The sequence below is a fragment of the Nannospalax galili genome, unplaced genomic scaffold (genome assembly GCF_000622305.1).
Source record: "Nannospalax galili isolate Female #2095 unplaced genomic scaffold, S.galili_v1.0 scaffold7, whole genome shotgun sequence".
NCBI classification, from domain to species: Eukaryota; Metazoa; Chordata; class Mammalia; order Rodentia; family Spalacidae; genus Nannospalax; species Nannospalax galili.
The window spans coordinates 6,810,660-6,834,565 of NW_008359081.1; the positions used below are offsets into that span (position 1 = coordinate 6,810,660).

Consider the following 23,906-nt stretch of genomic DNA (forward strand, 5'->3'; position numbering starts at 1 on the left):
TGTCTCTCTCTCTCTCTGTGTGTGTGTGTGTGTGTGTGTGTGTGTGTGTGTTCTACTTTAATACACACACAAGAACAAGAAGGAAGCCTTACAGTACTAGGGAAATATAAATATTCTGTTATAGAACTTTTTGCTAAGTGAAAGTACAAAATGTTTCCAAGTCTCCTAGGGCCAATATCAAGGTTAATAACAACTCTTTGCCATTATCCTTAAGAGAATTTATCACACATTTATGCATCTTTTACACATTGGGAATGAAACATACAGTATATTTAATGATAATGCGAAAAATAGTATCCATGTACCACATTCAGACATTTATATTCAGACATTGTTATTATCAGAAATAGAGTTTTGCCTTGGGTATTGACAAATGATTGCCATATTAATACAGCGACGGAGGAGCACTGTTTAGACCACCTATTCAGGTTTAATCAAAAGGAATTTCACATTCGCTAGGTGATTTGATTTTGTTTTTAAGCAGATGGCTGTACAAGACAGATAAATATGGGGTCCTCATTCTTCTGAGATTAGTTGAGTTGAATGTGTTTATACCCTTGATTTCATTACTTGTTGTGATAGTAAAATAATGTGTCATATCAGCAATCTAAATCTCAAAAGTCCTGACCTACAATTCTTTTATATGTTTAAATATAAACTCTGCTCTATTATTCTGAGAAATTGCATTAAAATGACCCTTGAATTTATAGATGGATGAATGAAGTGTTGAAAAATTTCCAAAATAATGGCGTTTGTCATAAGTTCATATGTCTACATCTTAATGGAAAGTAAAAACTGAAAGGCAAAAAGCTTAAAGCTTAATGTGTGTCAAGTAGCATTCCAGAGAGAGTGACAAACTGACGAAACGGGAAGTTTTGCCACTGAAATTCCATCATGCAATTGATTTGCAGCTAGTTGTGCTATGGCTTCCCTTTCCGATTTGGAAAAAGGAACTCAAAATATTTATAAATGACATTTGAAATAGCATAGCTTTCTGTTGACGGGTATCAGCCCAAGGGCTGTTAGTTGAGTTTCTGACATTTTGGCACATTGTTAGCTATCAGGCAGTTCATAAACTGTCACTATTAGTTCCTGAATAATCCACTTGCAAATAATTTTATAAGTTTCAAAGCATGAGCTTCTAATGAAGGGTTCTAGTATTTTTTTTTCTTTAAGTATATAGTATTAACAACATTGACATTGTTAGCATGACTTTTATGGACAGCGAATTTTCATTCAAAGTACATATGTGCAATGAAAAGCTGCAAATCATGGAAACAACTTCAATAGCTATTACTAGGATGAACAAGAATTTCTACTCCGTTGATTTATTACTTTCATTTTAATGTTTTGCTAATTCTTTGAAAATTTCATACAACTGTTTTAATCATCCCCTCCCCCAATCCTTCCCAAATCTATACCCACCTCCCTACCCTCCCAAGTCCATGTTCCTTTTTAAAAATTGGCAGAGACCAATTTGTGTTGCCCAAATATTCTTGGTTATGGAGGCTGCCCTGGAGCATGGTTGACCAATTAGGGGTCATAATCTTAAAGAACACTGCCTTGATGTGTACACCAACACTGATTTATTGTAGTCATCCACTTCTGATTCTTACAATCTTTTCAGCCCATTTTCTTCAATGATCTCAGAGTTTTAGGGGGAGAGCTGTGATACAGCTATCCCATTACTGTTTGAGGACTCCACAGTCTCTGATCCTTTGAACCTTGACCAGTTGTGGGTCTCCGTTAATTACCTTCTATTGCAAATTAAATCTTTTCTGATAAGGGTTGAGAAATGCACCAATCTGAGGATATAAAAAGTGGTTAATAGTTGGTTTAATATGATGTCTAACAAACTATTAGATATTCCTCTGGGACCTATAGCCCATCTAGCCAACTGTCCTTAGCACAGATAACAGTGCCATCTCATGGAGTATGCCTTAATTCCAATCAAAATGTGTTTGGCTTCCTTCATAATATGCATGCCATTATTGCACTAGTGGGCATTTTTTTCTGGTCAGTGTTTACGTGTCACACAGAATTCACAGCTGGATAAAACTGATTATTTTACTACTCCGGTATCATGTTTAGCATAGTCTAGCACTATGAATGAACTTTCCATCCCCCGCATCATTAAAAACAATACTCTATAGTCTCTATAGTCATTTTCACCATAAAGCATGGGGTTTTTAAATTCTGTCTTCTCTTATTTTTTTTATTTTACTGTTTTAGATGAAAAGTGAATGAAGGTGATAATTCTCAAGATCTTTTATTTCCATCTATAGAAATACACTTGCTTCAAAAACTGTAAGAATTTTCCTGTGTTTTGACCACCTAATTTTAATTACTGGTTTCATGGTTAGTTATGCCCTATCATCAGTATCATATAAATAGTTTCCAAGTGCACATGTAAGTATTCCAATGCCAAAAATGATATTATATTTTGATACACTCTTTTCAACTGAATTTTTATTCCTGAACTTATTGAAAAATCAGATTCATCCAGATAAAATAATGTATAGAGTTATACTGTACACTTTATCAAGCTTTGCTCAATGGCAACATTTTGCAAGACTGGTAGAAAATACCATAATGAGGGTGGTGTTACAAAAGGCTTCCAAGGTCTAGAACACTGATGTCACCTCAAGGAACTCTCCTTTCATCATTTCTCAAAATATTGGTCATTGACTTTCACCCAAACTGTGTCCCAAGACACTGGCAATCAGTAACCTGTTCTTTAAAACTTTTTCATCCAACAGGGAAATATAATGACATCACGTAGTATATAACCATTTGGAACTGATTTTTCACTCAGAATAATTGCTTTGCAATCTATTCAAATTGTTGAATTTCCTTTCATTCCTGAAGAGCTTTTCTTGGTATAGGTATCCCTTGGTTTTTATTACTTCGCTGAGTGGCACCTTGGCTATTTCTAGTGTGCAAATAGCTATAAATACTGAAACTTTGGCCAGGAGTAGTGGCCCAAATCTGCAATCTCAGCACGTGGAGAGGCTATATATTTGAGGGGAGCCTGGGTTGTCTCTAAAATCAAGCAAACCAACCAACCAACCAAACAAACAAAAATAAAAATAAAATAAAACCACCCAAGCCTTCTATAACTTTCACACAATTTTCTGGTGAAAATTTGTTTTCTTTTTCAGGGATGAATGTCCAAGAGTAAATATAACCTATAAGTTAAATATGCATTGAGTATGAAAAGAAATCTGCCACATTAGTTGACATCATAACTTTACTGTGCTGTTCTTACTGGCTTGCACTATTTTGTCATTATTTAATGACAGCCATTCTGAGAGGATTCTTGTGATATCTCACGGCTTTCATTTTCAATTCTCTAATATTTAATGATGGCTTACATTTTCATGTGCTAATATACATTTTCTTCTGCAGTAAAATTTCTGTAAATGTATTTGTCTATTTTATAATTGAATTGCTTTTTCCTTCTGCACTGAGTTTTGAAAAAAAATATTACATGTATTGATACTAGTTCCTTTATGGATATGGGTTTTGCAAATACTTTTTGCCACACTGAAGCTTAATTTTTCATCATTTAATGCCTTTTGCAGAAAAAAGTTCTCAATTTTGACGAGGTTCATTATAAAAAGTTTTGACGACATATTATACTTTTCATGTGAAGTATAACTCTTCATTCTGAATACTTTCTTTTGAATTTTTACTTTTTATTTATTTCGTTTTTGACACAGGGCTTCCCTGTAGCCTCAGCTCTCCTGGAATCACTGTTTGTACCAGCTTGGCCTCTCTCTCACAGACATCCACCTGTCTCTGCCTCCTGAGTCTTGAATTAAAGACATGTCACCACACCTGGCCATTTTTTTAATTTTTAATTTTTTAAATAAAAAATATTAAAAGGTTTCTTGCTCTATATTTTACATTTGAGGCTCTGATTCATTTCTAGTGAATGTGTATTTAATTTGTGAGGTTTACTTTGGTTGTAATTTATTCATTGTTCTTGTTACTTATTTGCATGGTTGAGAAGTTATTGCATTGGTTGAAAAGGCTGGTGGTTCTCTGAGTTGATTTTGTATTTTAATTTCAAAATTCATAGAGCATGAATTTGTGGCTTGCCATGTGAATTCTGCAGCCTGCTGTTTCTTCTTCCATTTCGTTATGAACACCACAGCGGTATGGTGTGTATATGTATATAATAGGCCTAAAATTCTAATTCAGTAAGTTCTCCCACTTTATCCACATGCTGTAAAGCTATTACAGTTATTTAGCCATTGTATTGTATAATATTTTCTATGGAAGATTTAGCATAATTTTGTGTACAAAATTAGCCTACTGGAATTTTTATGGTAATTACATGAAACCTATGGATAGATTTAAGAACTCATATCATAACTCTGTTGAGTCTCAGAATCTGTGAATCCAGTATTACTTTCCATGTATTTAGGTCTTTTTCTTTAATTTATTTGATCAGCATTTTGTCATATTCAGCATGCAAATTCTGTGTACATCTTGCTAATTTAAAAACAATATTTCTATTTTATGTGTATGAATGTTTTGCCTGCATGCAAATAAGTGTACCATGTGAGTACAGTTCCTGTGGAGCAAGAAGAGAGAATCGGAACCCCTGAAACTGGAGATAGGGACAGTTGTTAGCTGCCATTGGGTGCTGGGAAACAAATCTGGAGCCTCTGCAAGAACAATCAGAGCTTGTAACTGATGTCACCTCTCCAACCCATAAGTTATAAAAGTTGTACCTAAGTATTTTGTTTGAAGTATTGATAGTTTTGTTCATTTTTATTTAGTATGTTCATTTTTAAATATTTATATTGATATTTGAGAATTCTATACAGTATATTTTGATCATATTAAGAACTCTTCCAACCTCCAGCTTACCATCCCCACCCTGATTTTAGGTCCTCTGTTTTTTTTAGGTCCTCTTTTTTTCCCCAACATGGAAGGGGGAGGTGGCTAAGAATTCCCAATCCTAGTTGAGGAACTATTGGCAATTAATAACTACTAGACAAGGAAGAGTCAGTTTTCTTTAAGGATTGATACCTTTTGTGTTAATAATTTCTAAAAGCATGAATTTTCTCAAATTACATCTGTGATAGCATCATTGCAGTATCCAGCTCACGTTAACTTTTCATACATGTCTCTTTAGAGACCAAATGTTTTTCATTTCTCATTAATACTACATAATACACATCTATCAAAAAGTACTTCCTGAAATCCATTTAATTATCTATTTACCAAATATCTACTGATAATTTCATGATAAATAATGTACTAATGCTAGGATTACAAAGGTTTTTAAACCTTTTCCCACCTAAGTATTTTACATAGGAAAAATAATTATTTACTACTTTAGTAATAATATGATATGGATACAATGAACATAGTTTAGAATGTTATATAATTCTTCCTCACAGAGCTAAAATGCCTGAATGTAACATGAGAAAGAAACATAAGATATCTCTGAAAAGTGGAATGAGCTATCTCAGAACCTGTTTCTTTGTCTTGTTTGGGAGTGGCATTTCTTCATTCAAAGCCGAACTAAGAAGACATGTCTGCTTCTCACGCTTCCAGAATGCCAGAGTGATTCAAGATGGAATAACAAAACTAGATAGTTCTAATTGAAATGGAAGGTTAAAGATGGCAGGCAGTGAGCAATCACTGCCCATAGAAATCACAAATTCCACATGGGGACATGTCACTGGTTCCTTGATTAGGGCTATTCAATTCCTAGTGGGTCCTAGTTGACTTGCTTTCTTTCTGTAAAAATGAAAAATCCTTGGATCATCTACAGCATGAACTTTAACTGTTCATAATAGTATAATTTGTAATTACTTAAAATATATGAGAAATTTATTGAACCAACTTGAAAGAGAATATAGTAAGGGTAAGCCACAACCAAAAAATATATATTCACAACAAGTGCCCTTTTACTTTGACACTGAAGCCATTATGCTAGAAAACAATGCATTTAAAAACTCTTAATCATCTTTTGCCTCTAGTCTTTGAGTTTGTCACATGGACTTTCTTAGCTATATTTTCTGGATCATAGAGGATACACTGTATGCCAATTATTTTGAAACTGACATTTTTATCCTTCAGAATTCATTTGAGGGGTTTTTCAACAAAATATACTCATTAAATATTTATTAAATGAAATAATGAATGAGATTAAAGTTCTTTAAGGTGCCTTGTGGAAAACACTATCAGAAAAAAATTAAATAATCCTCTGATTCTAATAATTGTTCATGAAAAAAATGAACCACACTCTTGGTTTCCTTCATTATAAAAAGGCCATTAAATTCCTTAAGCCAGTCCTCCCTCCATTCCCTCCCACAAGAGCCTAGTAAGGAAAACTGACATTCTCTTACTTGGGAAGGAAGCACAGATTGGAATCCATTGATCTTTAAAAGCAAACGTTATAAAAAGAAACAAAATTTTTAAAAATAAATGGGAAGGTAACAATGGAAGTTAGGAAATTGGAAGAGTAGTGGAGAGGAGCTGGAGAGGAGGGATGGCAACTGAATGGTATCTACATGAAATTCTGGAATCAATAAAAAAATTAAAAATCATAAAAAGCCACATACATATGAAAGCCTCTAAAGAAAGATTTCATGTCTTTGGTGGATGATATATTGAAACTGTGTAACTAGAGATCAAGCTTTCTTTCTCTAATATTTGATGAGAAATTCTCTCTTGTCATAATAAGCTTTAGTGAGATTTTCTGGTTGTATAACTCTGGTAATGTTGGAGATGATACTAAAATGGAAGACCAACGTAGGACAGGCACGAAGTTCATCATTTTTTCTACAACTGAAACATGAAGACATTTTCTAAAGGATTGAAGTATTTTTAAACAATGCAATAATTAGCCAAATTGCTATCTTTCAGAGTGTTTATTTTTCAGAAACCATATTCCCAGTCGATAGGAATAAAAACCTAAATCCGGGGCTGGAGAGATGGCTCAGCAGTTAAGAAGACTGACTGTTCTTTCAGAAGACACAGGTTTGAATCCCAGCATCCACATGGCAGCTAACAACTGTCCGTAATTCCAATTCCAGGGGCTCCAACAGCCTTTTATGTCCTCCATGGGCATTGCACAACATGAGTGCACTTACCTTCATGCAGGTATAACACTCATACATATAAAATAAAACAATAAATAAAATTAAAAAAATAAATCCACATGAATTGCCTGTCTCATTTATTGATTTTTTACCACCCAATAAATGTCTTCAGTATTATAACCTGATTTCCTTACTATGAAGCTGAAAATTCTACTGGAATGAAATCAGGTTAGTTTCTCAGGACACTTGGATATATTGAAAGCTTTGTGTAATCTTTCTTTGTACTAAGAGAAAAATTTAAGAACTCTTTGAAATGATGATGTAATATTCATCACAGCAATACATTTTTTAAAAGGTTATAATTAATATGGAGTAGGTAGACAACTGAAAAGTCATATTTTATACAAATAATTGGGTACCAATAGTTTGGTGAGATTTAAATGTTTTTTTTTAAATTCCATTATTTTCCAAGTTAATTACTACATGCCCTTTCAGTCATTAACAAAACATCATTTTACATATTTAACAAATATTATTGAAAGTCTATAATATGATATAGCTCATAATTAGGAGTAATTTTAAAATTAATTGGTTGATTCCTTCATTCCTTTATTTATTTCAGTTCTGAATGCATAATGCAAGACCTCAGGCACGATAAGCCAGCACTCCTAACTAAATGAAGAAATTATTAAATTAAAAACACATGCTGCAATGGAGCAAGACTGTATTGATAGCAATAATTTGTCCTATTATTTACATTTTTTTTAGTTGTTAAAATAGTTGCCAAAACTGAAACTGTTGTGCCAGCCTCATGTTTCCAGCGGGTAAAAGCACTTGCCGTGGAATCCTAAAAACCTAAGTTCAATAGCCTAATCCCACAGCAGAAGGACAATAGCAACTTCAGAATATTGTCCTCTGACCTCAATACATGTGCCACAGCAACTCCCTATACACAGACATATTAAAATAATAAGAAAGAAGCTGCTCATCTTAATACACAAAGTAATGAGGCAGATATTAGACCTAATAAATTAAAACTACTGATCACTAAAACTTGAGATCAGTGTACAGTTTAATAGGAAACAGCAAAGACTATCTGAGTCTCTTTGTAATTCTAATTTCATATTGTTCTTAAGTAATGTAAACAGTGGCCTGAGGAAATGAATGTAAGAGAGTAAACGCAATAATAATATTGTTAGAAATGTTCAGAGAGAGCCCGCGATCCAGGTTAGACTTTGATTTGGGATTAAAAGAAAAATTACTTCTTGAGAATTTTGTACAGTGTATTTTCATCATATTCTACCCCTCCACACCTCCCAGGTCCACCACCCTCTTGCCAACCACCCACCGATTGAATCCAATGTATACTGCTCTTGTACCCCTGAATGTGGGACAATATACTACAGTGAAGTCAGCCTAGAAGGAGCATGTCCTTGTTGTTATTGTTTTTTATGTTTAAATTTACTTTTACTTAATGTGTACAATTGTTTATGCCTGCACGTATATAAGTACACCCATGTCAAGCAATTCCCACAGAGGCCAGAAAACGGTGTCAGGTCCCCTGGAGCTGGAGTTATGGATGGTTTTTAGCTGCCATCTGGGTGTCTTAACAACTTAGCCCTAAGGGACATATTCTTAAAGAAAATTGATTCTTCCCCTTCCAGCAGCTACCAATTGTCAGTTGGTCCTCAGCTGGGGCTAGGACTTTATATCCACCTCTGCACTACATGTTGGAATTTTGTCTGATATGAGTTTGCACAGGTCTTGTGAATGCTCTCACAACCTCTATAAATTCATTTGTGTGAGAACCGTGTTTTGTCTGGGAAACACTGTTTCTGTATAGTCATCAACTGCTTTTAGCTCTTAAAATCTTTCTGCTCCCTCTTTCATGATGATTCCTGAGCCTGCGAGGAAAGAGTGTGATATTGCTGTCCCATTTAAGACTGAGAATTCTTTTTTTTGTAGTCTCTTATACTCTGCATGTTGGCCAATTGTGAGTTTCTGTGTTAATCACCATCTACTGCCAAAAGAAGCTTCTCAAAGGATGAATGAGAGATACACTAACTTCTGTGTTTTATGATAAGTCATTGACAGTCAATTTACTACGTGTCCTTTTAGTAGGATAAAAGTAGTATGTTTTCCCCTAGGGCTTAAAGCCTTTCTAGCCTTAGAATCTTGGCCCTAATAATGGTGGCAGTTATGGATTCCATCTTATTGGATGTGTTTCAAATCCAATCAGAGGTTTTGTTGGTTCCTCCCATGACATTCTTGCCAGTATTGCTCTTGTGGACATATCTTGACATTCAGTCATTATTGTAGTTCACAAGGTTCACAGCTGGCAAGACTGATGGTTACTTTTTCTCCTCCAGTAGAGTACATAACACTTTTGAGCACTACGAAGAGTTGTAAGTAGGGATGAAATTTCCAGGTCTGTACCACTTGATTCCTCCAGGTTCTTTGACTCAGTTGTGTGGTATCTTCAACAATAGGGTCTTACTGTCAAGTTCAGGAGGGTAGCCAAGAGCACTGTCAAAAGCCTTTAATGTTTAGGGGCCTATGGGACCTCACCGGCCAAGAATTCTCTAAAGAAATGTATAATTGAAGACAAATCTCTTGGCTAGGGGAAGTCAAATTAAGGAAGATTTCTTTGCTAGAAAGTTTTATATTAACCAATTTATATTACCAATGAGCAGGGGCTGGAAGGGGCAGATGGTAAAAATTTTAGATATTGCGAGCCACACAGGATCTATTTCAACTACCCCATTTTTCTGTTATAATGAGACTTCATCAATACACAACTTATAAATAAATGAGTATGACTGAATTCCTATTAAACTTTACATTCAGAAATAAGTTGTGCTGAGTTTAGGGTTGTCAACCATTCTTTACTGACTTTCTGGTGTGGAAAAAACTACAAATAGTTAAACCAATACAAAAAATTATTATTAATAATAACTAAAATGTTATAATGTATCCCTAGTAGTTCAAATGGAATTTTTTATGTCATTGTTAAAAAGACAACTAAAGATTAAAGAAAAAAGATACTGAGATTTAAACAGTGTACAAGTGTTTAAGGCAATACTAAGCAGAAGCAATTTTATGGAATGATGATGTGGTCATTGTATGAATAAACTGCAACATGAGAAATTGGCAGGGACCTTTTTTTGAATACCATTAAATGTTGTTGTGGGGAACAAGTGAAAGAGGCAGCCGAGAGGTGCATCTTAATGCTTTCCCATGAAAACATTAACTTTTTCACCAAACCACTCAGGATCTTGAGAAGTAAAACTTCTCAACCTTTAACACACCATGCTAGTATTAGTATAATCATGATAGGATTACCTCATCAATGCTTTCCTATGCAACATTTGAATTTATAGAATGAGTCAGGAGGCTATTTATGTGACCAGTCTGTATGTTCTACCCTTTAGACAATTATCTTCTTAAGGGAAGATATGTACTTTGCATCTTTGCATCACCGATTAAACATACATGAGCAATAATAACGGAACAGAGAAAAATCTTTGAACATGTAGTTATAGATTTTCCAGGTACATAGAGGATTTTTTTATTACAATAAGAAACGTATAGGGCTAAAGGGATGGCTCAGTGGTTAAAAACACTGACTGTTCTTGCAGAAGACCCAGGCTTGAATCCCAGCACCCACATGGCAGCTAACAACTGTCTGAAATTCCAATTCCAGGGGATCCTATGGGCTCTTCTGTATTCTCCGGGCATTTCACGACATGGTTACACTTACATACATTCAGACAATACACGCACACATGTAAAACATAAAAATAAAATATTTTAAAAAGAAACATATAAATAAAAATAGTCTAAGTGGTCTAGACATATGAAACAATGATTAAGTGTACTTATTGCTCTTTGCAAAGGACCTGAGTTTGGTTCCCAGCACTGACATCAGGTCGCTGACAACTTCTGGTAACTCCAACTCCAGGGGTCTGGTGCCTTTTTACCTCCAAGGGCACTGCACTCATGTGCACAAGCCAACATAGAGACAAACATATACACATGTCATTAAAATAAAAATAAAAATGTGAAAAGAATAGCCTAAACAAAAGAGGTTTGCTTATCAAGGGAATATACAATGTGAACATTTCAGATCTGAAATATGGGATATCTACTTTCTAGGTCTTAGGCTTCTTCCCTATTTCTTGCTCTACTCACTGGAAGAAGTGGTCTTCATTTCTATTTTCAAATATGAAAGTCTAGTACCCATGTCCATGACTTTTTAAACTGGAAATTGTAGAATGAAAGGAATAAATAATATGATCACTCCTAACTTCAAGAACAGGTATCAAAGGCTTCAATCATCTTGTTTGCTTACATCTGATACACTAGAACTTACCCATATAATTACGCCCTGCTTTAGTGCTGGATTAGTAGGTGATCTCAAGAGAAATTTTCATGGGAAAAAACACGTCAAGGATACATTTTCAAAAGTCTTGCCTTAGCCAAAACCTGTAGGGCATGAATTGAATTAGAGTTTATCCAGCCTTGATGCAACCGGTGTGCGCTTAGAGTCATCACACATTTACCTTCATGTGGTTCTTGTCATGCTAAGGTGATTCTTCAAAAAAAAGTCTTAGACTATCCAGTATCTTCTATAGCTATATGGTCAATGTAACAGTTTTAGAGAAATTTTGAGTGGGGTATCAAAATATTTACTACACTGAGAAAAAAGAAGAGGTGGGCTAATATTGAAGAGAATTTTATACCTATTATACAGCAGACAAAATGTGCCCTTCTACATATATGGAGTTAATTCAATATCCTATTTTCCTTGGACACATGCTAAGCATTTCATTAATATTTATTTAATTACTCATGCATATACTTGAACAAATTCCTGATTTTCCAAAATTCATCATAGAGTAAATAAAAAAATGATAAGCTAAAGTACACTATTAAGTTAAAAAAAAACATTGGAAGGATTATGAAATGATAGAATTAACAAGACCAACACATCTGCCCTAGTATTTTACTTAAAAACTCATTCCCTGTACATAGGTGCATGTCATACAATTATAGAATCACCTCACTTACATTCCTTTACAAGAATTACCTGACAAAATCCCTGCTCTTTCAATCTCTAATTCTGGTTTCCAGAAAAATTCTTATAGTCCAGGAACTAAATAGCAACCTGAGATTCAATTATGAACCACTATATTTTTCTTATCAGTTTTCTCTGGCCTAGATTTATTGTAGTCTTACTATGACATTAGTGGCTCTCAGGCAGATCTCCGCTTAGTCTCTGCTTCATGATACATAATCTGTGATAACAAAATAAAAACTTAAAAGAGGTCAGTGAATAAAAATTTAACTGATTTAATTATTTGTCACAATTGTAGATCTGAAACTGTCCATTTGCTCCATGAAGGTCATATAAGTAGCATGCCCATTATAGAGCCAAGGTTATGACATGAATAAATAATGTTTGAAAGCTAGTCTAATGATTTCAGGAAAATATCTTATATTGTCCTAAAGCCAGCAAACCATCATTTCAATGCAAGAACACAGAATATTCAACAAGATTTCATGTCTCAGGAAAACAGTTAAGCAAGATGTTTTACTTTATCCTGGAAAGCAATTGTAGTATACACATTCCTGGATTTTTATAATATTTCCATGTCTTTGCATAGCCAATTTCCAAATCTGTATGAGCCAGCATTTTCAGTACATGGTTCCATTAATGTACCTAACCAATTAGCTTTTTAAGATTATTTAATTTAAACTAATCACAATTAGATCATATTCAAATAAAGATTTATTTTGTATTTGTGTGTATGTGTGTGTGTGTGTGTGTGTGTGTGTGCGTCTGTCTGTCTGTCTGTAAGTATACGCATGTAGGCGCCCAAACAACATTTCAGGTTCCCTGGAGCTGGAATTGCAGGTCACTGTGAGCTGCCCAGCAAGGGTTTCTGGGAATTGAACTCTAGTCCTCTGAAAGTGAAGCAAAATCTTTTAAGTGCGGAGCTGTCTCTTATTCTTTGTTTTAAAATGGTCATTGCAAGTCATTCTTGGCCATTCATTAGAACAAAGACTTTTCTAGGTAGTAAGATTTAGTTTAGAATAAAATGATGTGAATTTGGAAAGTGCAAAGATAGCTTCATTTTACAAATTAAAAACCACAAAGGTGACCTAAGGAGATTAAGAAGAGAATTTCTGAAGTTAGAAGTAGTGAAAATCAAGATGAGTTTTGATTCTTTAATCAAGGGAATTCATACAATTATAAAATAACTTAAAATGGAAATTTTATTTCAATAATTCAAACAGAATTTCCTCTCCTTCAAATAAGTCAGGTTTTTATAGAGTTATTTTTTATTTATTCACATATATTTGGATGAAATTTGAAAATGCTCTTCTTTAATTATTTTCAAATTTACATCCCCTCTTCCATCTGCATCCCTAGTACTAACACCTATCCAAAGTCATGCATTCTATTACATATATACATATATATTTATTAACATTCATACACACACACACACACACACACACACACACACACATTATGGCCTACAGAATCAAACTTCTGTTCCTGAATGCCCTTCTACGTGGACCCACTCACTGGAGTCTGAGAAACCTATCAAGTGTCACCCTTAAAAGAAACTTATTTTAGCCTTCCTAGCAAACATAGGTTATCAATAGTCCTCAGGTAGAGCTGGGGTTTCTCATTCACTTTTCCATTCCAAAGCCAGGATTTTCTTTGACTTGAGCTTATGTGGGACTTGTGCCATGCTGTCACCATTGCTGTGAACTCATGTAAATAATTGGTCAGCTGTGTGGAAAATGCTGTTTCCCTGTGGTCATATACCACCTCTGGCTCTTGCAATCATTTTCTCTCTCCTTTCACAATGATCCTTGAGCCTTGGTTAGCAGAAGGTTGATATTGATGTCCTATTCAGGGATATTCACTCTACATTCTCTAATTTTCTGCACACTGGCCAGTTGTAGGTCTTTTAATTACAAACTGCTGCATAAGGAAGCTTCTCTGGTGAGAACTGAGAGATGTAGTAATCTATGGGTCTAACAATAAATCATTTGGAGTCAGTTTGATACTATATATATATTTAGTAGAATAATAATTAATAATAATAGACTCCCCCTTATGGCTTATCGAACCACAGTTTCCCAGGTCTGATATCACTATCAGGTGTTGGTTCCATCTTACAAAATCAACCTTAAATTCAATTAGAACATAGTTGTCCCCAGTGCAAGTCTCTTCACACAGCTAAATCAGCCTATCTAGAGTCCCTTGTTTTAGGAAGATCGGCTCTTATTCATCTAGCAAAAATGAGTTGCCAACATTCTTTCAGATAAGTTTGAAGTCTGCTGTTCATTTTCCAAGTTCTATGCTGGATTATTTTCTGCCTTAGTTTGTATGGTACTAGATAGATAGATAGATAGATAGATAGATAGATAGATAGATAGATAGATAGATAGATAGAAATACATACATACATACATAATTTGAGAAGCTTCAATACAATTATGTTTCCATATTAGAAAAAGCCATGTGAAAATTTCACTTTTGATAGTTATTTTGGTTGAAGAATGATTGTAACAACCTGGCAACAAAACAATTATAAATGTTGAGGATTAATCCTTCTTTCTGGTCTCAACTGTAGGAAGCAATCCACTAAATGGCAGACTTATAAATTGTTTGTATTAATTTATATTAAAGCAATAATTTATTATTGCAGATCTTTTAGAATTAGTTACATCTAAGTTGATATAATAGAATTACCTTGAAATAGTCTTTACATTATGCCCATATAATTCATTCCAATAGATTATTAAGCATTCATGGTAGCTGCTAGGATCACAGCAGTGAGTTCAGACAGACTAGAATAAACTCTTATACCTGAAAGTCAGTCATAGAAAAGAACCTTTGAAACAGTAATTACTTGTGCCCTGACATTTAGGAGGAAAATGAATAGGGTGCCTTCAGATGAGCTAAAGTGCTGGCCTTGTCCACTTGGTGTGCAACCTTGCTATGAAAGGCTACACTCTTCAGCTGCAATCCAAGTACATCTGAGGTTGCACAGAGAATTTTAAGAGCGTGTTACCACAGTACGTTGAAGGAATTTCATCTCCAGAACATCAACTTCCATATAAATTTCCGTCTGAAATTCCCTAATGATTCACAATAGCCCTCCCTCCATTTTGGAAAAGAAAGGTGTAACTCTCTTCCCTCTGTAATTGTCTTATGCTGCCTTGTCCCAGGATGTAAGACGGTCTTAGGTGACAAAGGGACAGTCTGAAATATAGTTAAAAACTTTGTGTTAAAGATATAGCTCAGTGGCTAAGAGCACAGGCTGTTTATTCCAGAGGAAGCTAGTTGATTCCTAGCACACACATCACACAGCTCCAGTGGATCAGTGTCTTCTCTCTGACCTCTTGGGCACCTTCATGCAAGTAGAATATGTATGTGCATACCTGCATGGACACACATAAATAAAAACATCAAACACTTTAAACACAAACATCTTCTTCTGGCTGCTCATCTTACATGAATATTTGTTAAATTTGAAGCTTATTCTAAGTTTGTATATTTCTCATACAAAAAAGCTAAAACGATATATAGTGGTGATGCTGAACCATTTTAATATAATTGGAATGCATTTTAGGACTATCCGTTTTTCAGAATGTATTGATCATATCCAGGGATACATTTTTTTGTTGTTTTTACCATATTTGATCTGTATCATCAAAAAACTCTTTCAAGCTTGTTTCATCAAATCCATTTCCTGGAATGTGTGTGATTCCCTCCACCTCTTAAAAACCTATTTAGCTAATAAGAGTAGAAACTAACTTAGAGAATTTTTTTGAAAGATCATTTAAGATAAACATGACTCCAAACTGTTTGAATATTATGCTCAATGTTTATATAATTATGATCTGATATATAATTACTTTAAAAATCACAAAGTGCTAGTTTATACACAAAAAAGAAAAAAAATCCTTGGATCCTAGCACATACCTACTGAATCTGAATTTCTTAAGAACCAGAGATCCAGATTCTGATTGTTCACTATTCATACATGTGGCTCTTATTTATAAAGTTTAAAATTCTTAAACATGTATTCTTTATCATGGGTGTGGTCACTCTCATCCCATGGTGGGCATGTGAAGGCTAAGATTTAAATTTGTCTTCAGGCTATAGTGATCCTGTAAATATGATTATATCTCATGTATACCCACGTACAAGAACTAATATCGTAATCATTGCAGAAATAATTTTTTAGTGGTTGACATCCAAGACCTAACACAATGCCTGGCACATTAGAGAGTATGAAGAATTAATGCTCCTGATAAAGCCCACCTGTAATCATCACAGCACTTGGATGGTGCAGGCAGAGAATTGGGAATTCAGGACATACAGAGCTACATAATGAGACCATATCTCAAAGGAAAGTAATGCTGAAAAATGAATGTACATAAAGATACATATTATTTCTCAATAAGTCAGGTTAAATATTAAATGGTACATCTCCTTTCTAAACTTTTACAGATAGCATTATATTTCTTGCCAAACTGATATACCTCTTCACGTAACTTTAACTTACAACTAGAATCATAGGTAGTGACCAGGCTATCTTCCCAATTTTACTGCTATGATCTTCAAATGAATGAGCAATGAAGATTAGTCAACCTTCTGAAAATTCCTTAATTAAGAAAGCAAATAACATGTAATATAACAAGCTGTGTCCTAACCTTGTTGACATAGTACAGAAAGCTCATGTAGATAGCTTGTACAAATGAATAAAAATGTTGTTCGAGTCCCTAAATTGGAATGTTCAGTAATTGTACTTCTAATGAAAAGTGCTGCTATTGATGTCTGATGAATGGCTTTGACTTACAAAGTAAAGATTTGAAAGTACCAAACTTTCCTGATGTCCGGATGTTGTTTTCATTAATTACGTGAATATGACAGCTCTCTCTTTACCCTAATAGCCCCTTTGAAAGAAATAACATTTTTTGTTTGTCTAAACAGTACTTAATGACTACTCTAAAATTAGAGTTTAAGACTTTTAACTCTAGAGTGCAAAGCTCTATGTCCTTGACTCTTATGCTCATCATGAATATTAATTCCAGATCTTAAAGCGAAGCCATGAAATTTTTATATATTGCCATGCTTTTCCCTTGACAGTTTTCGTAATTGGCATAATTTCTTCACCAAGAGTTGTTTGTGGTTTCCCTGTCTTAAGGAAGTTATAATTCACAGCTCTGAGTCCCCGCTTTGTTTCAGTATGAAGTCACAGGCTTGCTTACTCAAAACAGTTACTAGACCTCTGGTCTTAAAAGAATTACAGTTTTTATTGGTGCCCTTACAAGATAAAGGACTCAATATGTTTTTGTCATTATGGGCTTTCATTGTCACCTTTGGGATTACTTTCTCATTAAGAGAGATTTATGTCTGCTGCTTCAGATATTTCTCTGCTGCTGACATAAAAATATTATTTTCTTTAGGATATCTATCATTTTCTTCAAAATTTAGTAATTTGTATAGACTCATCATCAAATACCAAGCTGTATATTTATGCTGTTCATAAGAGGCCAACAATAAAATCAGTTAGGCCGTATAAGGTGTCTGACATATATATTTTTGGTATATAATGTAAATAGCTTAGCTTAAATATTTTCTTTTGATTAGGAATTGAATAAAAATTCATCTAGAATTTAATATATGTGATTCTTTGCTTTTGTTCTGAGAATGAAAAGAAAAATGGATAATGCACAAATTGACTCCAAGATGTCACAATCAATCAAGGAAGACAGATATGTCCATATAAAATTACCTGTGTCACTGGATGACAAATGATTTTAGAGATATGGTAACAAAATTCTACTGCAACTCTGGATGTTCAGTGATAGACACACAGAACAGGGGCTGCTACAGCTTCAAAAGATGGATTGTCCTTGATAGAGAAATGAGAATGACATTTTGCTTTACACAGTAAGAGTGGCCCAGTGCCAGCCATGGTGATTTGGGAGAAGGACCTTGGGAAGGTAAGAGCAGCACATATGTGTGACCACTTAACAGTGCAAGGTGGTGCCTGAGGTGACACTGAACAAGCTAAGGTACAACTTATGATTATATTTGGAATCTATCTGAGAATATATACTCAGGTTCTGATGTTTGAATTTTTTTCAGACTGAAATTTTGATCCAGCAGATTGTTCCCATAAGGAAAAACTGAATAGATATTCAGACATCCAGACAACTACTTAACAAATTTTGTAGGAAACTATTTTCTGACAAAGGATAGCAAAGATCCAAAGCTTCTTTCTCAATAACTTTATAGAATTTTGAAGGAGAAAATTGCAACTTCACAATTTATTTCTTATAGAGATTATAACATATAATGAATAGTATACTGTGTATAGAGATAATGCATAAATTTTAGAATACAAACAAATGAAAAACAGATATACTTTGAGTTCTAATACAAGATCATATCTCATTTAAAAAGGATGTAGGTCTTTCCTAACATATACAAGGTCTGGAATTTGATCTCCAGCACCACAAAAAAGCAATCATTCTGATGATGTCAAGGGCTCTAAGAAGCACCCTTAGTATAATAGATATCCAAGTATGGTATTGACATCATCAGTTATAAAAGCTAAGAAGGTGGTAGATGCTGAGGTTTTGGGCTTATACTATGAGAACAGCAAACTAGAAAACACTATGAGAACTGCTTGGCCAAATCCACAGTAAACACAGAGAGAATGAATGCATGTGTGTTCAGTACTCAGCTCTCTTTCTGTACACTTATTTATTCCAGGGCCAAAACAAGACAATCATGCCCCTTGCTTTCGGACTGTCTTCCCATATCAATTAAGGCAATCAAGACAATCCACTACAGACATACCCACCGTCCAACCAGACCTATACAACCCAGCTTTAAATTAAAACTAATCATCAGGCACTTTTAGAAATTAAAATGTTTCTCATGTTTTTATTTCTGAATCATTTTATTGCTTTGTGCTGTCTCGGTATTGCTATATTGCAGTGGGGAAAACACTACAAAAGACACTAGGTAAAACAATAAAACAAATATTGTGACCTTATAAATAAGTTGGGTTCTCTCATATTTATCCAACCAGCTGAGGATAAACAGGAACTGGGTTTTTTTAGTCCTTCCTTATATTTTGTGATTATTTTCTATAGGCTTGTACAGTATGTGCTTCATTAGTACATCAAATCATTCTTTCACAGGTTGTCTAGTACTTCACTGATTAGAACTTCAATTTATTATCTAGAAAGGGCTTATTCTAAAAAAGACAAATATGTCATGTCCTTTGATGGCTATGCTCAGAAATGGAAAATTATTTAAATATTCACCATATTCTTATACCAGCCAAAGAATGTCATAAACCCAACCAACCTTGTGGAAATTGGAAAATATTGTTTTTATTCTTCTTGAGAGGAGCTGAAAGTCACATTGCATTCTGGTATGGATACAAGGGGCCCATAATGACATTCATCATGTAAGAATTCACTAATTTTAAATCCGCTACTATGTATATTCTGATAATTTATATATTTGAAATTCTAAGTCCAACCTTCTCTTGAGCTTTAACCTGTTTACTGATATTTGCTCTTTATTTGACATATGGACCTTATATTAGTGTGTTTTCTGTTGCTGTGCTGAAACACTATGAACAAAACCAACATAGTGGAGGAAATGGTTCATTTCATAGTAGACTTTCAGGTAATGGTCATTATTGAGGAATGTTAGGGCTGGAACCTGGAGAAATAGCCTATGGAGGAAGGGGTATTTGCTGGCTTACTCTCTGATTTGCTCTCAGGCTCAGTCGTAGTTAGTTTTGTTATACAGCCCAGAAACACCTGCCTGGGGATGGTACTACCCAGAGTCTGTTGGGCTCTTCCGCATCAATTAAAAATCAAGAGTATCCCACACAGTCATATCAATAGGGCAATCTGACCTAGGCAATTCCTCAATCAAGGCTTTCATCTCAGATGACTCTAGGCTATGTCAAGTTGAGAATTAAAGCTAACCATGAAAGACCTGAAAGCCAGTACCTACAATTTATTACTCCGCTAAACTCTCCTTCCATTCTTTAAGTTCAATAAATACTTACTGCCAATCTGTGATGGGTCTATTACTGTGCTATTCAAACAAGAATATAGGGTGTCCTACTTTCCTCTCCTATTGCTGTTATAAAATGGAAACTGCCTAAGGGAGAAAATGTTTATTTGACTCACAGTTCCAGGTTACAATAAGGATAATGCCAAAGCTTGGTTTGAGTAGGTTTTCCACAATCCAGTTTCTTAAGCCTCCCAGAATAATGTACAAGTGCAACCCTAGCAGTCAAAACATTATAGAAATAGTCCTTTATTTTAGGGAAGTCAAGGCAGCAGGAACTTGAGTAACAGGTTACACCACTTCTCCAGCAAAGAGCAGAGAGGAATGTGTAAATGCATACACGCTGTATTCATCTTGCTTTCACTGCTCTTGTGCAGTTCAAGCTCATGCTTAGGGAATAATGCCACCCAAAGTGGATAGTTTTTCCGACCTCAGTGAACATAATCAAGATAATTCCTCACAGATCTGGTCACAGACCAATCTGATCTAGACAACTTCTCATTATGATTCTCTTTCCAGGCGATTCTATATTGTATTAAGTTCACAGTTAAAACTAACCATCATAAGGTCTTTCCATTCTCAGGAGTTCTTTCTTACTTTTCCTTAATAAACCTTAATAAATCTGTGTTCTCTTGTTAAAAACATACATGAATTCTATCATCTTCATAAAACTTATAGGAAAATGAACAACAAACCCAAAGAGAAACTGTATTAAAGATGATAGATATGTAGGTTTACTTGCTATGTGGAGGATATCAATAACCCAGGTGTCCAAGGTCTCTGAGTAAAGTGCAAATGCAAGTCTAGAGGCTCAAATACTATAGAAATAGGTAACACGTATTTTTAAAGATCAGAGTTTTGGAGAAGAGTGTGAAGAGCTTATTACTGTGAACCATATGAGGAAGAAAGAACATTAACCTTAACCACTATTTCTGAAAAGCAGAAAGCATGAGGAAATAAAAGGGCACATCTGACATGGGTGCAGAGGAGACAATAACCACAAAGTAAACCCAGGATTCATCAAATAAATACCAAGAAGAGAAAGGGATGCTGAGGGTTTGGAGTGGATATATGGTTATAGAAATATGGTGCCACAGAGTTTTTGACAAATATTGTATGTGGATACTAAATTATAAATGGTTAAATGAATAGAGTGATTAAAGAAGATTGGAGAAATGTGTGTGCATTCTGAAGCAAGTATTCCTTGCTATTTGGGTGTTATTTTGTAAAACTTGGAAGGACAGACATCATGAATTGTGTCACTCTCTCTTGAAGATGCTGTGCAGAGCTGTGGTGAAAGAAATCCCAGAGACCATAAACTCTAGGTTTTTTGTATTGGGCTGGTGGTGAGTAGATCTTTAGATACCTAATCTCCATTCTACTCCTCAGTGTAAAATCATTATTCCTTACCTGCTTAATTGCTTTCAATCCAGTTGTCAGATATTTTATTTTCCCTCCTTCAAAAGTGATATTTATGAAATATAAATCTGAACTTGCTACTTCATGCTTAAAAATCCTTCAATAATTTCTAGAGCTTTCAGTGTACTATTACAGTTCTCATAAAGCATAAAGGCTCTTTACCATCTGTTTAGGTCAACTGCACGTTGCTCGGATGAAATACCTGAGGCAATTAAATTGTAAAATGAAAAGAATTATTCAGCCTCCAGCGTTTGCAGTTAGGGGTAACATGTCCTCATTGTTTTGGGCTTTGACTGATAGCATACCTTAGGGAAATAGTGGGGAGTGCATGTTAGAACAAACAACTAATATGTTGATCTAGTAAGGAAAGAAAATGAAAGGATATGCAAAAGTCACTCAGTGTCAGTTTCCAGTATGCTAAAGAGCTGCTACTAGACCTCCTAAAAGCCCCACCACGTGTCACTAGTGCTACCCTGGAAATCAAGTCAAACAGGCCCATATTCAGTCCATAGTAACAACTATCCTGTAGCCCCTTCAGTGCAATTTCTTCTACCCATTCTTCTCATCAGCAACACTACGCTGCTTCAAATTATTCAAAGCTTCCTTATTTCATGAGTTTTGGGGTATATATGATGTTCTGTCTGTTATCTCCATTCCCTCTTTCTGTAGCTACCTCTTCTACAATAGTTTAAATTAATGCTATTTACATATATTTTCTAGTGTTCATTTGAAGTAACTCAATTAAATCTCAGTATTTCAAAAGCAATTTGGTTAAGGTGACTTCCCTCACTTTAAGATGTTTTTCTTGAAATCATGATTTTAATTCTTATACAACTTTTCAATATTTCATTAATAAGATTATTACTAAATAAAGATAAATGTGAACAATGCAATGAATGTAAAATAGTTTGATGAAAGAAAGAGATGACAAAACAACATAGGAAATACAAAAAGACATAGCAGCAGGACAAAAGATAGACAAGTACAGTAAGGAGGATTTGGAAATAAGATTGCAAATATACAACATACTTGCAAATTGGTAAAATGATTTCATCATGTGGCTTTAAATTGGATACAAATTGCAGGATTATTTTGATCAATGAAAATCTTTGTCACTATTTGTACATGTTTTCTCTAAAAGCCAATATTCTTAAATACTTTCAAGGTATTCAAAATGTTTAACTGAATATAAGGTGACAAATACTACTAGTATTTGATTAATATAGTGTCTAATGTCATTTTCTGCTCTTGCAAAGGACTGGAGTTTGGTTCCCATTACCCATTAGTTTTCAGGCAATCCAATCTCCACTTCTGACCTCGTCTTATACGTCCATACATTTGTGCATACACAGAGAGAGGCAGTAAGACACACACACACACACACACACACAGAGAGAGAGAGAGAGAGAGAGAGAGAGAGAAAGATCAAGAGAGAGAGAAAGAGAGGCATATACATATAATAGAAAATAAAATAGAACTTAAAAGTAATTGCTGAAATCTACAGATTCAAAAAATATATATAAATATATATAAATAAGTAATTGATTTATTATGTGCTGTTAGAAGTTTTCAACAAGAAATAAAAGTTATGAGCTTACAAACTTTTGGAAAAGATAATTAAAGAAAATAAAATTTAATGAAACTTCTTGCCCAAGATTTGACAACATGTTTAAAAAATATAGCAGGGTGTTAATTGAGAATCTTCAAAACAATATTAAAATACATGATGAGAATTAGTAACCAAAATTCTGTAAAGTGATATGTTAACTTACAAAACACTGATAAGTTATAGGAATTTTTTCAGGAAAGTATGAAAATTAATTATATTTAGGAGATAAAAGAAAAAAACAATCAAAGTTTAGGCCTTGGTTTTCTTATAGTACATTGTATTTTATAGTTAACTTTGCAATCTTTTTACTTCCAATATGTTTAGTCAATGTCCTGTTGCAATACATTCATTGAAAACAGCAATAAATGACAAAAATATTGCAATAAATGAGAAAAAGCAAACTCAATGCCATTAAAACATGGACAAGAGAAGTTTCCAGCATTTGAATGACCTGCGGGTAGAAAGAAGTAGGGTGAAACTTAATCAAAGTGATTGGATCATGTGAGATTGCTAATTGGTGTTTACAGAATTTCATTGTCTCTCCCAGGAAGACTAGGCTATAGAACATCATCTTATCTTTGTCAGTGAATGAATTTTAAAGGAATTCTTTGAATGTTTAAGAAACATTTCTGTGTTGTAAAAAAAAAAAAATTATACTCCCAAGGGAAAG

At 34.3% G+C, this 23,906-nt stretch overlaps 1 protein-coding gene across 1 annotated transcript in view; it reads left to right on the top strand.

The window, feature by feature from the left end:
• The window catches only part of Il1rapl1 (interleukin 1 receptor accessory protein like 1), a 1,446,478-nt gene that overhangs the window by 717,508 nt on the left and 705,064 nt on the right, over window positions 1-23,906 (top strand). The window lies entirely within an intron of this gene.